The sequence below is a fragment of the Canis lupus genome, chromosome 31, assembly GCF_011100685.1.
Source record: "Canis lupus familiaris isolate Mischka breed German Shepherd chromosome 31, alternate assembly UU_Cfam_GSD_1.0, whole genome shotgun sequence".
Classification (NCBI taxonomy): domain Eukaryota; kingdom Metazoa; phylum Chordata; class Mammalia; order Carnivora; family Canidae; genus Canis; species Canis lupus.
The window spans coordinates 17817650-17831646 of record NC_049252.1 but is presented as its reverse complement, the minus strand read 5'-3'; the positions used below and the strand labels follow the sequence as shown (position 1 = coordinate 17831646).

Here is a 13997-nt window from a genome sequence, read left to right as displayed (position 1 = left end):
ATACCTGAAAAAATAGGAAATATATATAAAAAGAGAATGATTTGTGAACACTCCCCTTTCATTTCTATTTCATTTAGTTTTCTAATTCTATGCAATAACTTCCAAAGAAGAAAATTAGTAGCTTCTTTTATGATTCTTACATTCACAATGTATTCAAGAAATAAGAGTGAGCTAAGCAAAACATCCTTACTGTTTGCATTCCAAATATTCTATCTACTTTAAATTGATTATTTCTATGGGACTTCATAAGATGTAGAATTAAGTACACAGAATTCTGGCCTCCAGTATAAGGTGTTCAACTCATGTCAGAAAAGTGTCACAAAGCTGACTCTACAACCAAAGTAGATCATTTATTTGAAAATATCAAATCAAATTAAGTCAAATTATTTTTAGTGCTATTTTGAAAGTTGTCACCTCTTGTATTTTCTCTCTGAATTTCTTAATTCTATACTTTATCAGACCTGGATTCAACAAGACACCAATAAGAGAGAATCCAAAAAAGTTATTAGAAATGTTTCTTGGGTCATGCCAATCTCTTCCATTTGCCAAAGAATTCTGGGTACAATTGCAGCTTTAAAATATATCCTTACAAATTCCTCTGAGGAAGCCAACAAAATTTCATAGCTGTCTTACTGCTTTTGCTAAGTAGTGCAAAAATTTACCAGTGGAAGTGGCAACGCCTTCAAAAACAATCACAAAGAAATTATATCTGGCTTATACAATAACTCTAAGTAAAATGACCAATTCATAATAGAAGATATAATCAATCGTGAAAAAAGCTTAAATCATAGATAACCAGGAACATATCTGTACAAATACTGCTTTATATCAACCATGAGTGAAGCTGATATACATTATTTATTAACATATTTCTGAAAACTAATTATAGATTTTAGATGATATATTTCATTCCACATTTTATGAATATACTTAATGAATTTGTTTTGATATTTCCTTGTTTCCTTTTTTCCCTAATATTCATTATCATGACATCTCTTTAGCTTTTTTATTATAATTATTTAATCTCACTGAATCACTTATTAAACTACAGAAAAGAAAAAAGTTGCTGAATGCACAGTAAAGATATTTTTTGTTTAAAATGCAGAATTAAAATATATAAAAATTATATATATATAATATGTATCTGATATATTCTATCATATGTGACAGATAATTCTTAATGGCAAAAAAAGAAAAAGACATCAACCAAACCTTATTTAATACAGGACAGATGTTCTAAGACCAGCAGAAAGGATATATTTCCAATTGGTAAAATTGACATTCGTATTTCTGTTTCTCTACATTGTAATAAAACTGATCTACTCAGCCATTAGAAACGACAAATACCCACCATTTGCTTCGACATGGACGGAACTGGAGGGTATTATGCTGAGTGAAAGAAGTCAATCGGAGAAGGACAAACATTATATGGTCTCATTCATTTGGGGAATATAAAAAATAGTGAAAGGGAATAAAGGGGAAAGGAGAAAAAATGAGTGGGAAATATCAGAAAGGGAGATAGAACATGAAAGACTCCTAACTCTGGGAAACGAACTAGGGGTGGTGGAAGGGGAAGTGGGTGGGGGGTGGGGGTGACTAGGTGACGGGCACTGAGGGGGGCACTTGAGGGGATGAGCACTGGGTGTTATTCTATATGTTGGCAAATTGAACACCAATAAAAAAAATAAATTTGTAAGTAAAAAAACAAAAACAAAAACTGATCTTGTTTTGGAGTTTCCATTGCTTTGTCAAAACCTCAGATTATAGTACTTGGTGTCAAAGTTACAGGAGGTCATGTGGGAAAGAACTGATGGGAAGGGATATCTGACTTTTTATAAGCCATAAGGATAAATGAGAATACAACTGTTTATTGTATCTTGAATCCAACTGTTGCTGACAAGCTAACAACCTGTGAGCTTTTTCAAGAAACCCAAATCCAGTTGGTTGGTGACCTGAAATCAGTGAATATATAACATCAGTCCAAGAAAAATAAATAGCTACAATTGAGAGGTTAGTGAATTAGATCATGCAGATTATGGAAAGGGAGGAGGAAATAAAATGAAAAGTTAGAAAGCTAAAATGCTGAGAAGTTGGAATCCTACTGTCCTTGAAAGAAAGCTTCCATTCAAGGTTAGTATAACAAGGAATTCAAGAGCTTAAAAGTCATCATATCTTACCAATTTTCCCAGTAAATAAATATAACAAATTTAAAGCCAATACGAAATAGGCTTACTATTCTGCAGAGATTTTCAAAGCTTTATAACGACGAACATATTTGTTCGTCAGGGCTTGTAATAAAAATGCCTTTGGACAATCAATACTTTCACAGACTAGTCAATGTTCAACGTGTTGTCATGGAACAGTCAGTGTTTGATTGCCATTTCCTTTACCCTACTGGAGAATGACTTAATGTAGCATAGGGACATAGAAGACTCGTACAGGTATTAGTTTGACTACACAAACTCTTGCAAGACACTGTTGTGATGCATGCTTTAAAATCATGAAAGAAGTCATTTGGTTCTGAGCCTTATTCTACCATTGACTGAGATTCCACCAAGTCTCATGGCTGAGTTAGTCTCCCACCTCATCAATGAAGACAGTTTTATTAAGTGTCACAGAAACAAAAGTACAAAAATAAATTGAAAGAATGTTCAGATAAAATAGTTTGTGCTCTGTGAAATAATCATCACCATGCACTGATGATCTATGCTGCTCATGATGCAAAATAATGGATCATACAAAAGTTGTTCATCTTTGCCTCCATTTAATGGCAAAATACTCTGTATTTATACACTTATTGATAAATATTAACATTTGCATAGATACCTATTTAGGCAGTATGCTACATAAGGATATAGGAGAAATTGTCTTCCTGTTGCAGACCACTTTGCTCTGTGCTATGCCTGTCCATATTTCTATGATGTAAAGATGCAACTGCTGTCATCATTTTAAGATCATTGATACTCTGTAACTCAGCAATGTAGGTGAGAACAATCCCTAATGTGTATGTTTAGTTGTCTTCATACAACTCAGCAAGTAAAACAGTAGAACTGAAATCATACAATTTTAATCGTAAATAAAATTATCTGTAAACCAAAAGTGTGAAAATCAGATGTTTCATCTTCTTAGGTTAAAAATGGAAAACAGAGCTAGCAAAGTATCAGAGCTTATCCAATGAGGGGGAAATGAGGTTTTTAGATTAAACAATGAAAACAACAACCTCCTCTCCCTTCCCAAATACCTCCCACATTTACTTGAATTATCTGAATGTTTCTAGTGAAAGCTCTTTCTGGCTTAACTGGTCAGCATTCTTCCTCTTTTACCATTTCACAGGGCTTGTGAGGAGCTTTGAGTGTCCCTCTGTCTCTGCCCAGGGGAAACTCATTTCTCTAATTACATTATAATTATTTTGAAATCAAGTCTCCTCATATTCTGCTGTTCTCCATGTTAGACTCCCCCCTCTCTGGTGTCTAAGAGCAGTGCACGGAGGAGAACAGCAAAGAGCTTAAATGTTGGCTGAACTGTTATTACAGTGCTGAGCTACAACACTCATAGGTAAACTGGATGAGGGGGCCTGATGGAGGGCCTTCAAAATTATAGGGGAGAAGCATGGAAGTAAACCTATTGAAGCAAGTTTTACGAAGTTTATATACAAGAAGAAGTCGGTTTTTGAGTTCTGACTGTAAGGGTTTCGGTACAATAACACTTATTATGAGGCTTATTAACATTGTGCGAACATAAAGATTATTGTGTTGAAATAGAAAGAACTTCTTAAATTGGGACCAATTCAAAGAGAGGTAAAGGAAAAGGTTCAGGGGAGGCAAAGCCCGAATCTGTAATTTGACTTGCCTTTCTTAAATGAGAGGATATATACATTAAGTCATCCACAATTTCCTGGCATATTACCAAACACGGGGTTTTTGAATACCCAAGGTAGAGATTGAAAGCAAACTACCACTTGAAAAACGAAAGCTGTGTACTCTATAATAGACTCATACCTCAAATTATGAAGTTAGTTAATAGAAGACTTGCTTTCCCCAAATGTGCCCATACAATACAACAAAAGAACCACAAACTGAGGTGTGGGATGGGTTCTTTCCCTATAATTTGTTAGAAATTTGAACTCAGAAATTAGGTGAAAGTAGATCTAGGTTACAAACTACTACAAGTTCTCTAAGGAAAAATGGCACAAATTAAGGTATTTTTATAGTTACATTCAGTCAGCATGATTTGGAAATCACAATGCAATTCTTCTGAAAATTATAAACCACAATGAATTTTTCTGTGACATGGCAATAGGTATTGGTTCTGTAAAGGTTCTGGTTTTCCTCATTAATTTAATGTTTCTGCCTGGTTTAATACAATTGAGTTTCATAAAAGACCGTTTGTCACCTGGCTGCAAATGCAAAGGTGCATCAAATATTAAAATGCATAAAATAATGACATTTAAACTAGCAAATGACGGAAAACAGAAACTTTTTTTACGTTACTTTTGCAAGTATGGAAATAGTATTGCTAGAGAGAAAAATATGAAGTTTCATTTTCCCTTTAAGGAGGGAATCAGAGTTCATTAAAGGGAGTTGAATAAAGTAAGTTTTTGTTTGTCCAAATTAGGTATTATAAATCCCATCCCTTCAACTGTCAAGAGAAGCAGAGGCTACAGAATCCTTATGACCCTCAGAGCAAAATAAATTACATATTTGCAAACTAATTAGGTTGAGTAAAGTTGTAAAGTGAGATTAAATTTAGCTATGCTCTTTTGGCTCTCTTAAAACCTCAGGCCTCTCCATAGGGTTTTCCAACTAGTCAATATTAGCAGATAACGACTCCCTGGATGGAGAAGTGCTTTATTACCCACCTGAAATGCCACTTATTTATGTTGTCAGGAATTGTGAGGCATGTCAGACAGCTATGAGAAATCATAAAGCTTAGCTAAGATGGGACTCAGCATTCAAAATTGCACTTGCTGCTTATCTCCTCAGATAAATCTGAAAATATAATAAAATTCCCTGAAGTTTCTCACCTAAGATTCAGCTTTTGTTCTCTACACAATGAAAATAAAACAAAAAACTTTCATTCCTTTTTTTCTTTTTCTTTGAGAGAGAGAGAGAGAGAGAATTACCATACTGTCTTCTGCAGGAGTTTGCAATAGGTTTAAATAAAAGTGTATTTATCCATAATGTAGAATTTATTAAATACTTTTACTCCAGTTATTCTCTACATACATATAAATGACTTGTGGAATTATTCCATTAACAGTGCAAAGTGTTCTTAAGTTTTAAGAAGTTTATATAAGCAACCTTCTCAGTTCAGTTAGATTTTCATTTACGTTTGAAAAGTAAAATATGCATTTTTGTACAAATCACATTGTGTTTCAAGATTCCATTAGTTGCAAAAGAATATAATCTCATCTTTTCAAAAGTGCCTAAAAATTTCTATGAATCATAATATATAACTTGCACAGATACATACTTTGAGATGTATAACATTTATTATGAATAGATTCTGTGTAATACATAATTCATATTGATATGTACTGATGAAAAGCAGAAGGAATAATTAATCAAATAATTATCTGGTTTGTCTGTGACTTTTACTCAAAACAGTATGTTGACGGCACTATTTTAAGACCACAGATCGTCACTTAGGATATTCATAATTTTTTCTTTATTGTACCGCTTTATGTTCTTTTTCATCATGAGTATAAACTATGCATAAAAAAACAATTTAACAAGTCAGTTTTAACTGACATGGGATTTTACATAAGAAACACATACTGTCTCTTGAAATCAAATGGCTTCCCTTTGAAGTAACTCTAGATAAAAACTTTGATTTCAAAACAGGATGGTTTCATCAAAGAATATTTTTTTCACAAACAATTCATACTTTTCTCACTTCAAATATATTTCTTAGGACACAAAATTTATTCATTGAATTTACTATTCAAAAGTTCAAATGATACTTGTTTTCAGGACCCACTTGGTATGTAAAATATGATAGATCTATAATTACCAAACATCTCTTTCTATAGTTTAAACCATAGGTTTTTGTAAAATATTCATGAAATCTCCTGATGATTAAAAGTAATCAGAGTATTACTTTTCATTTATAAATAGGCTAATTTCTTAAAATGTCCGTGTCCACAAAACTTTTAATGCTACAAACTTTTTGTTGCTATAGCTTTGTTTGTTTGTTTGGCAGAGGTTGTCAGCCTAAATTAAGCTTTTGTAATTAAATGCCCCCCTCTGCCCCTGCCCTCCACTGTGCCTATAGAAACTTTAAGCTACATTTCAGGTATTTAATCTCCTCACAACATATATATTTTTTCTCATTGATTATGCTCCCTACTTTTGTAGTTGACTGTGTAATTGTTGGAAGCATTTTATTGTAAGAATCTGGTAAGCTGTTTATATATATACAGGGAGAGTCTCCACCCCTTACAGAGGCTTCACATTTTGAATGCAAAGCAAGAATTAAATAGTTTTTGAATTGATATGGCATATTTAAAAGAATACGCCAAAGAAAACATCACTTTACAGAAACTGACCCAAAGAGGGCACTGCTAAATCTATAGCTGGTATCCTTTATCACTTATTGACTCTACTCTTACACTGCTGAACACTAAAAGTACATTTTATTTCTCCAAGAAAAACTTCTTGTTGGGGGTTGGGGAAATCCACTGTTCAAATTCCATTTGATGCTATTCATTTCACACTTCGACTAGTATAGTTTGGTTGTATTCTACATTCGATAAATAAATGGAAGCTCAGAAAGATCAACCAGCCACTAAGTAGCAAAGCTTAGATTTAAACAAGATTCTGTCTTAGAGTTAAAACTTTACATCCTTCCCCAACCTAATCCTGGCCTTTAAAACCAGAGTACAGAAAATCCTTTGTAAAAAAGGAATTGGAAAAATCCTCATAAACCTAAATGTAGGAAAATGTGTTCCATTTTCCCAAAGACACTAATTACATATAAAACTAAAAATGGTAAACTAACAAAAATGGCAATAATGTATATGCCTTTTAAATTTAATTTAAGCTATCAGAGAACACAATCTCTTAGAATACTCACGCATTTCTGGATTGTTATCAGAAAGAACAATGTAAATGCATGCTGATGATCCTCATAAATTCTGAGCAACATAAAATAAACACAACTCAGTGATTTTCTCCTTTAGTTCACAGGAGCATATTATAATAAAAGCCAAAATGCAATGATGAGAGATTCAAAGCAAAGTTAGATCAGACTATCTGATCCCTGAGTTCAGAGTCTGAGCCCTGTCACTGGAGAGAGGCTTTTACCAGCTGGGTCTGCTTATGGGCATTTTGTCTAATTTACTCTGTCTTATTTATTTTTAAACTAAATCAAACAGATTATTTCATATATCCCACTCAAGCCCATATATTCCTAGCCACTTTTCCATATAATGAGGGATTAACTGGTTTTGCTCTATCCTTTATCATTTATCAGAACCAAGTGCAACTTGGGCAGTTTTCTCTCTAGTTTCTTCTTCTTCTTTTTTTTTTTAATTTTTATTTATTTATGATAGTCACACAGAGAGAGAGAGAGAGAGAGAGAGGGGGGCAGAGACACAGGCAGAGGGAGAAGCAGGCTCCATGCACCGGGAGCCCGATGTGGGATTCGATCCTGGGTCTCCAGGATCGCGCCCTGGGCCAAAGGTAGGCTCCAAACCGCTGCGCCACCCAGGGATCCCTCTCTAGTTTCTTCTAAAAAACTTTTCTTTCTCTATTTCCAAGGAAGTTATATAGTATTTTTAAAATTCGTAACAGTACTTGAAATTTCATCTAAAGAAACCATGCTTTTCTATAGCTAACCCAGACATCCCCATTAGTTCTAATCAATTGCTCGCTATTTTTTAATGAATTTGAGAACATAGAAACATTTTACTTTATCTAGATACTTTGGATCATGTATGTTCCTTTCTTTATCTTGTTTAACATGTATGTATTTCATTTTCCATCAAACCTTAAGCATTTCAAGTCAGTCAATATGAATGCTTGCCATTCATATTTTATAAATATCATATCCTTTAACAACTTCTGTCAAAAATTTATCTGTAAATATTTGGAGTATTTTATGAAAATATTTCTATATAGCTATTTCTAAAGCTATCAAATTATTTGACTTAGAGCATTTTAAAGTGTTTTTTGGAGAATTTATATTTTGAGCCAGACAATTCTATGGCTAAATACTCATGTGCATAATTCATTTATTTATGAATACTTCATATAAACTGAAGATGATCATCTGAACAATTCCACTGGAACCTCTCATGAAAGTGTTTAAAAAAATCATCTGAATCTTGAATTTTAAAGCTAAAAGAACAAATGTCTATAATTAAATTGTCAATGAATGTGAAGAATTATAAATGGAAAGGGAGGATTCTAGGAAGATAGTGAAGGGGGAAGCACCAGGAATCTTGTCTCCCCACCTAAACAACAACTGTACTAGCAGAATCAGTCTGATGTAAATATTTTGGAAACTTAGAGTCTATTAAAAGCATGCAAATTCTAGGGAAGATATGGATGCCAATTTGGTAAATTTTGTTCAATTTCACCTGTTAGCACAGTAGCAGCTACCCATTCCCACCGCAGTCAAATAGAAGGCAGCTGCACACATGTTTCTAGAGTGGCTTGCACACAGCATGTGGGAGTCAGGCTGGGTAAAAAAGGGCACTCTCCTCTAAATACCAGGGATCTTACTCTGATTTTGATTGCTGCTTTTCATCACAGAAATGCAGACAAGGAGGGGGGCAGCCATTGTTGTTGCACACCCCTTCACTGTTGCATGCCCCATCTCTTCTGGCCAAAGTGACTTCCCAGTATTAAAGGAACTGGTGACCTAAGGAGACCTTACATTTACACGACAGTCTGATCCTTGGCACAGATATAGCCTACAACAACAATATTTTTTAAAAATAATAAACAAGAATAACAAGAGTTAATGCTAGGGAAGGGGGAGATATGATTCCCAGAGTTTTCATATTATTAAATTCAAATGTCCAGTTTTTAACACAAGTTTCACAAGGCAGTCAAAGAAACAGGAAATTATGGCCCATTTAAGGAAAAATTTTAATCAACATAAACTTTTCCTGAAAAATATCTCATAGTGGATATACCAGAAAAGGATTTTTAGAACAACCACCTTTAGTTCTAAGTAAAGAACTAAAGGAAGATGTGAACAAAGAAAACAAACAAAACAACAAAAAACAATCTATGACCAAAATAAAGGCAGAAAATCTAAAAAGAAACCAGTAAAAAATTGTGGAGCTTAAAAGTACAATAACTAAAGTGAGAAATTTATTAGAAGGTTTCACAGGTATATCTGAGTGAGCTATAGAAAGAACCAATGAACCTGAAAATAAATGATAAAAAATCTTGAATCTAAGGAATAGAAAGAAAAAAAGATTGGAGAAAAATGAACAGAGCCTAAGGGACCAGTGAGACATGATCAGGGGGCAAAATAATCATATTGTGGGAGTCCCACAAGAAAAAAAGCAAGAAAGAAACAGAATATTTGGAGAAATAATATCTGAAAACCTCAGCCATGAATGTAAATATCCAAGAAGTTCAATGAATTTCAGAGTAAATGAACTCAAAGAGGCCCATATCAAGCCACATTTTAATCAAAATTTTAAAAGCTGAAGACCAAGAGAGAATCTGGAAGCAGCAAGAGAGAAGTTACTCATTATATATAAGGCATCCGTAATAACATTCTTAGCAGATTTCTCATCAGAAACTGTGAAGGCCAAAGGCAGAGAGATGGTTTATTCAAAGTGCTAAAAAAGAAAACTGTGCTATATTTGACAGAATTGTTCATCAAAAATGAGGGATAAACTGAGACATTCTGGATAGACAAAAGCTGAGTTGCTTTGTTACTGCTAGGCTTAGTCTGCAAAAAAGCTTGAGGGAGTCTTGCAGAGTAAAAGAAAAGGACACAAGACAAGACAATAACTCACAGTCTTATAAAAAATGAAGGCAAATACAGAGATAATCACAAAAGCTGGTACTGTTAGAACAATGATTAATAACTGCACTGGTGGTTTTCTAAGTGATTAAAGAGATATTTTTTAAGTATTCTAAAAGCTGATATTATTGTAACTTTGTTCATAACTCCAAATTTTGTTTTTGTATATAATTTAAAATATTAACATTAACATTAACATTAATATTAACATAATTATTAACATAATTTAATTTAATTATTAATTAATAATTAATATTAACATAATTATTAACATAATTATTAACATAATTAACATAATTTAAAATATTAACATTAACATTAACATTAATATTAACATAATTAAAATATTATTAATTTAAAAGAATTACTGATTCATGTTCTTGGGCACACAATGCATAAAGATGTAATTTTTTGGCACATAATGCATAAAGATGTAATTTTTTGATATCAACAACCAAAAAGGATGTCTCCATCCTTATAGCTATAAAAGAGTAGACTTTTTGTATATTACTGAAGTAGAGCTAGTATATATTCAAATTAAAGCATTATAACTTTAGGATGTTAAATGAAGTTCCCATGGTAACCACAAAGAAAAGAGGATAAACACAAAAGTAGACGAGATCAGAATTTAAACATTTCACCACAAAAAATTGACTAAATACAAAAGAAGACAGCAATGTGGAAAACAAAGGACCAAGAAGCTGTAAGGCATAAAGAAAACAAACAGCAAGATGACATAAGTTCCCCCTTATTGATAATTACTTTAAATGTAAATGGATTAAACTCTCCAATAAAAAGACAGAGATTGGCAGAATGACTAGAATCTATAGGAGATTTACTTTAGATCCTAAAGTACTAACTGACTGAAAGTGAAAGGATGGAAAAGTTTATCCATGTAAATAATAACCATAAGAAAGCAGGGCTGGTTATACTAATATCAGAGAAAACAGACTTTAAATAAAAAAGTGTCACAGGAGACAAAAAGGAAATTATATATTAATGGAAGTTTCAATACAGCAAGAAAATACAACAATTATAAAAATATACATGTGTATTAACAGATAATCAAGATACATGTGAAGCAAAAACTGACAGAAATGAAGAGAGAAATAGTTTAATAATAGTATTTGGAGTCTTCAATACTCCACTCACAATAATGGATAGCACATTCAGATAAAAGGTAAGTAAAGAAATAGAGGAATTAAACAAAAAAATAAACCAATTAAGTATAGAACACTGTCCAAACAATTAGATTATTCTTAACTGCACATGGGTATTTTCCAAGATAGACCATATGTTAGGCCACAAACTAAGTCTCAAGAGACTTTAAAAGATATATATTATATCAAGTAACTTTTCTGACCAGAACAGTATAAAGTCAGACATCAGTAACAGAGGGAAATTCAAAAATTCACAAAATCATGAAAATCAAACATTACATACTTAAACCAACAAGTCAAAGAAGAAATCATGAGGGTAGTTAGGAAAACTTAGAGATGAATAAAAATGAAAATATCATGTATGAAAAACTAATGGGAACCAGCAAAAGGTGGGCTCAGGAGGAAATCATAGCACTAAATGCTTACATTAAGATACAAGAAAGATCTGAAATCAACAACTTAATGAACTAGAAAAAGAAGAAATGGCTAATCTCAAAGCCAGCAAAGTTAAAGAATAATAATAATTTGGACAGACAAAAATGAAATAGAGAATAGAAAAATAATAGAGGTAATGATACCAAAAGTTGATTCTTCAAAAAAGATCAACAAGTTAAAAAAAAAAAAAAAACTTTAACTACATAGACTAAGACAAATAAAAGATACTCTATTACTAAAACCAGATATTAACTGGATACATTACTATAAATTTTACATAAATAAAAAGGATTATGAGACTACTATGAACTGTATGCTAACTGGATAACCTAGATGAAAAGGACAAATTTCTAGATACATAAAGCCTACTAAGACTAAATCATAAAAAGAAAATTTGAATAGACTCATATCTAGTACAAAGATTGAATCAGTATTCAAAAATCTCCTGACAAAGAAAAGCCCTAGACTCAAAAGTTTCTGATGAATTCTATCAAACATTTAAAGAAAAACTAATACTGGAGTGCTTGGGTGGCTCAGTTGGTTAAGTGGCCAACTCTTGATTTTGGGTCAGGTCATGATCTTAGTCCTGAGTCAGGCTCCATGCTCAGCAAGGAGTCTACTTCAGAATTCTCTCTCTTGTTCTGCCTCCTCTCTCATTTTTTTTAAAATTTTATTTATTCATAGAGACACAGAGAGAGAGAGAGAGAGTGAGAGAGACGTAGAGACACAGGCAGAGGGAGAAGCGGGCACCATGCAGGGAGCCCAACGTGGGACTCGATCCCAGGTCTCCAGGATCACGACCCTGCTGCGCCACTGGGGCTGCCCTGCGTCCTCTCTTATTAAACAAATAAATCTTTTTTAAAAATAAAAAGAAAAACTATAAACAATTTTTCTCAAAAGTTCCTAAAACAAACAAACGAAAAAACAAAGAGAAGGGAATACTTCCTAATTCATTCTGAGGCCAGTATTAACATGATGCCAAAACCAGACAAAACACTACAAAAAAAAATTAGACTACAAATCAGTATCTTTTATGAACTTTTATGATACTTATCTTTTATGATACAGAAATCCTCAAAACACATTAGCAAACCAAATTCAGCAGCATATTAAAAAGTTTATCCACTATGACTAAGTAGAATTTATTCTTGAAAAGCAAGGGTATTTCAACATACAAAATTAAACACTACAATTATAGGATAAAAAATTATATCATCATCCTAATGCAGAAAAAACATTTGACAAAATTTAATAACCATCATGATAAAAACACTCAAACAACTAGGGAAAAATAAATACTTCAGCATAATATTAAAAATCTCCAGTTAATCATATTTAATGGTGAAATATTAAATCTTTTCCTCCAGAATCAGGAACAAGGCAAAGATGATTTCATCACTTCTATTTCACATAATGCTGGGATTTCTAACCAGAGCAATTAGGCAAGAAAAAATAAAAGGCATTTACATTAGAAAGAAAGAAGTAAACTTATCTCTGTTCAGAGATGATGTGATCTTATATGTAGAAAATCCTAAAAATCCCACAAAAACTTTTAGTACTAAAAAAATGAATTCAATGAAGTGAAAAGACACAAAGTCAACACTCCAAAGCAATCAGATGCTTTTCTGTACACTAACAATGAACAATCTAAAAAGGAAAATTAAAAAAAAATTCCATTTTAATAGCATCAAAAAGAATGAAACAGGAATTAACTCAATGAAATAAATTTAAGACTTGCACAACAGAAACTACAAAATATTTTTTGTAAAAATTTTGTGAAAGACATTAGAGGAGAAATCAATAAATGGAAATACATCCCATATCCATGGATTAGATATATGCAGGATAAGCAGCTTCACCGATAGATTCGGGGATAAAACAATGCTACCCTGGACTTGAGATCACATGTCTTGAACTCCGATTCCAAAGTTCTTGCTATGTGTGTCTGTGTCACAATACCCAGTTGTGAGGATGATCATCTCTAGTAAAATATGCTAAATGGACACAGTTTTACAGAGCATACTAATTTTTTTATGATGTGATAGATATCCTAACTGCCCATTGACATGCCCAGTTGCCAGAACTGCACAAGGATGTTCTATCACGTAAGGAGGTCTTCGTTTTTAATGTTAGGTGAGCAAGTAGCAGAAGTACATGACCTACAGTGGTTGGATGCTTACCTTTGGTCTGAAGTGTGGAGAAAAACAGGAATAATTAAGGCTGCTTTTTTAGGGAAAGATAAACTGCTGTCTCTATTTTCTCAATTGTCTACTTATGTCTAGATTTAGACTATTTTTAAAAAAGCTACAAAAGATTTTTAAAATCTTAATAATTGAAAGGGAGTTTTAATATACAATAGCATCAGATTTTATGGAACAGCAAATTCCATAACATTAGTATCCAGAAAAGCTT

At 32.7% G+C, this 13997-nt stretch overlaps 1 protein-coding gene across 2 annotated transcripts in view; it reads right to left on the bottom strand.

The window, feature by feature from the left end:
- The window catches only part of NCAM2 (neural cell adhesion molecule 2), a 515517-nt gene that overhangs the window by 58173 nt on the left and 443347 nt on the right, over nucleotides 1-13997 (bottom strand). The gene's annotated exons all lie outside the window — the stretch shown is intronic.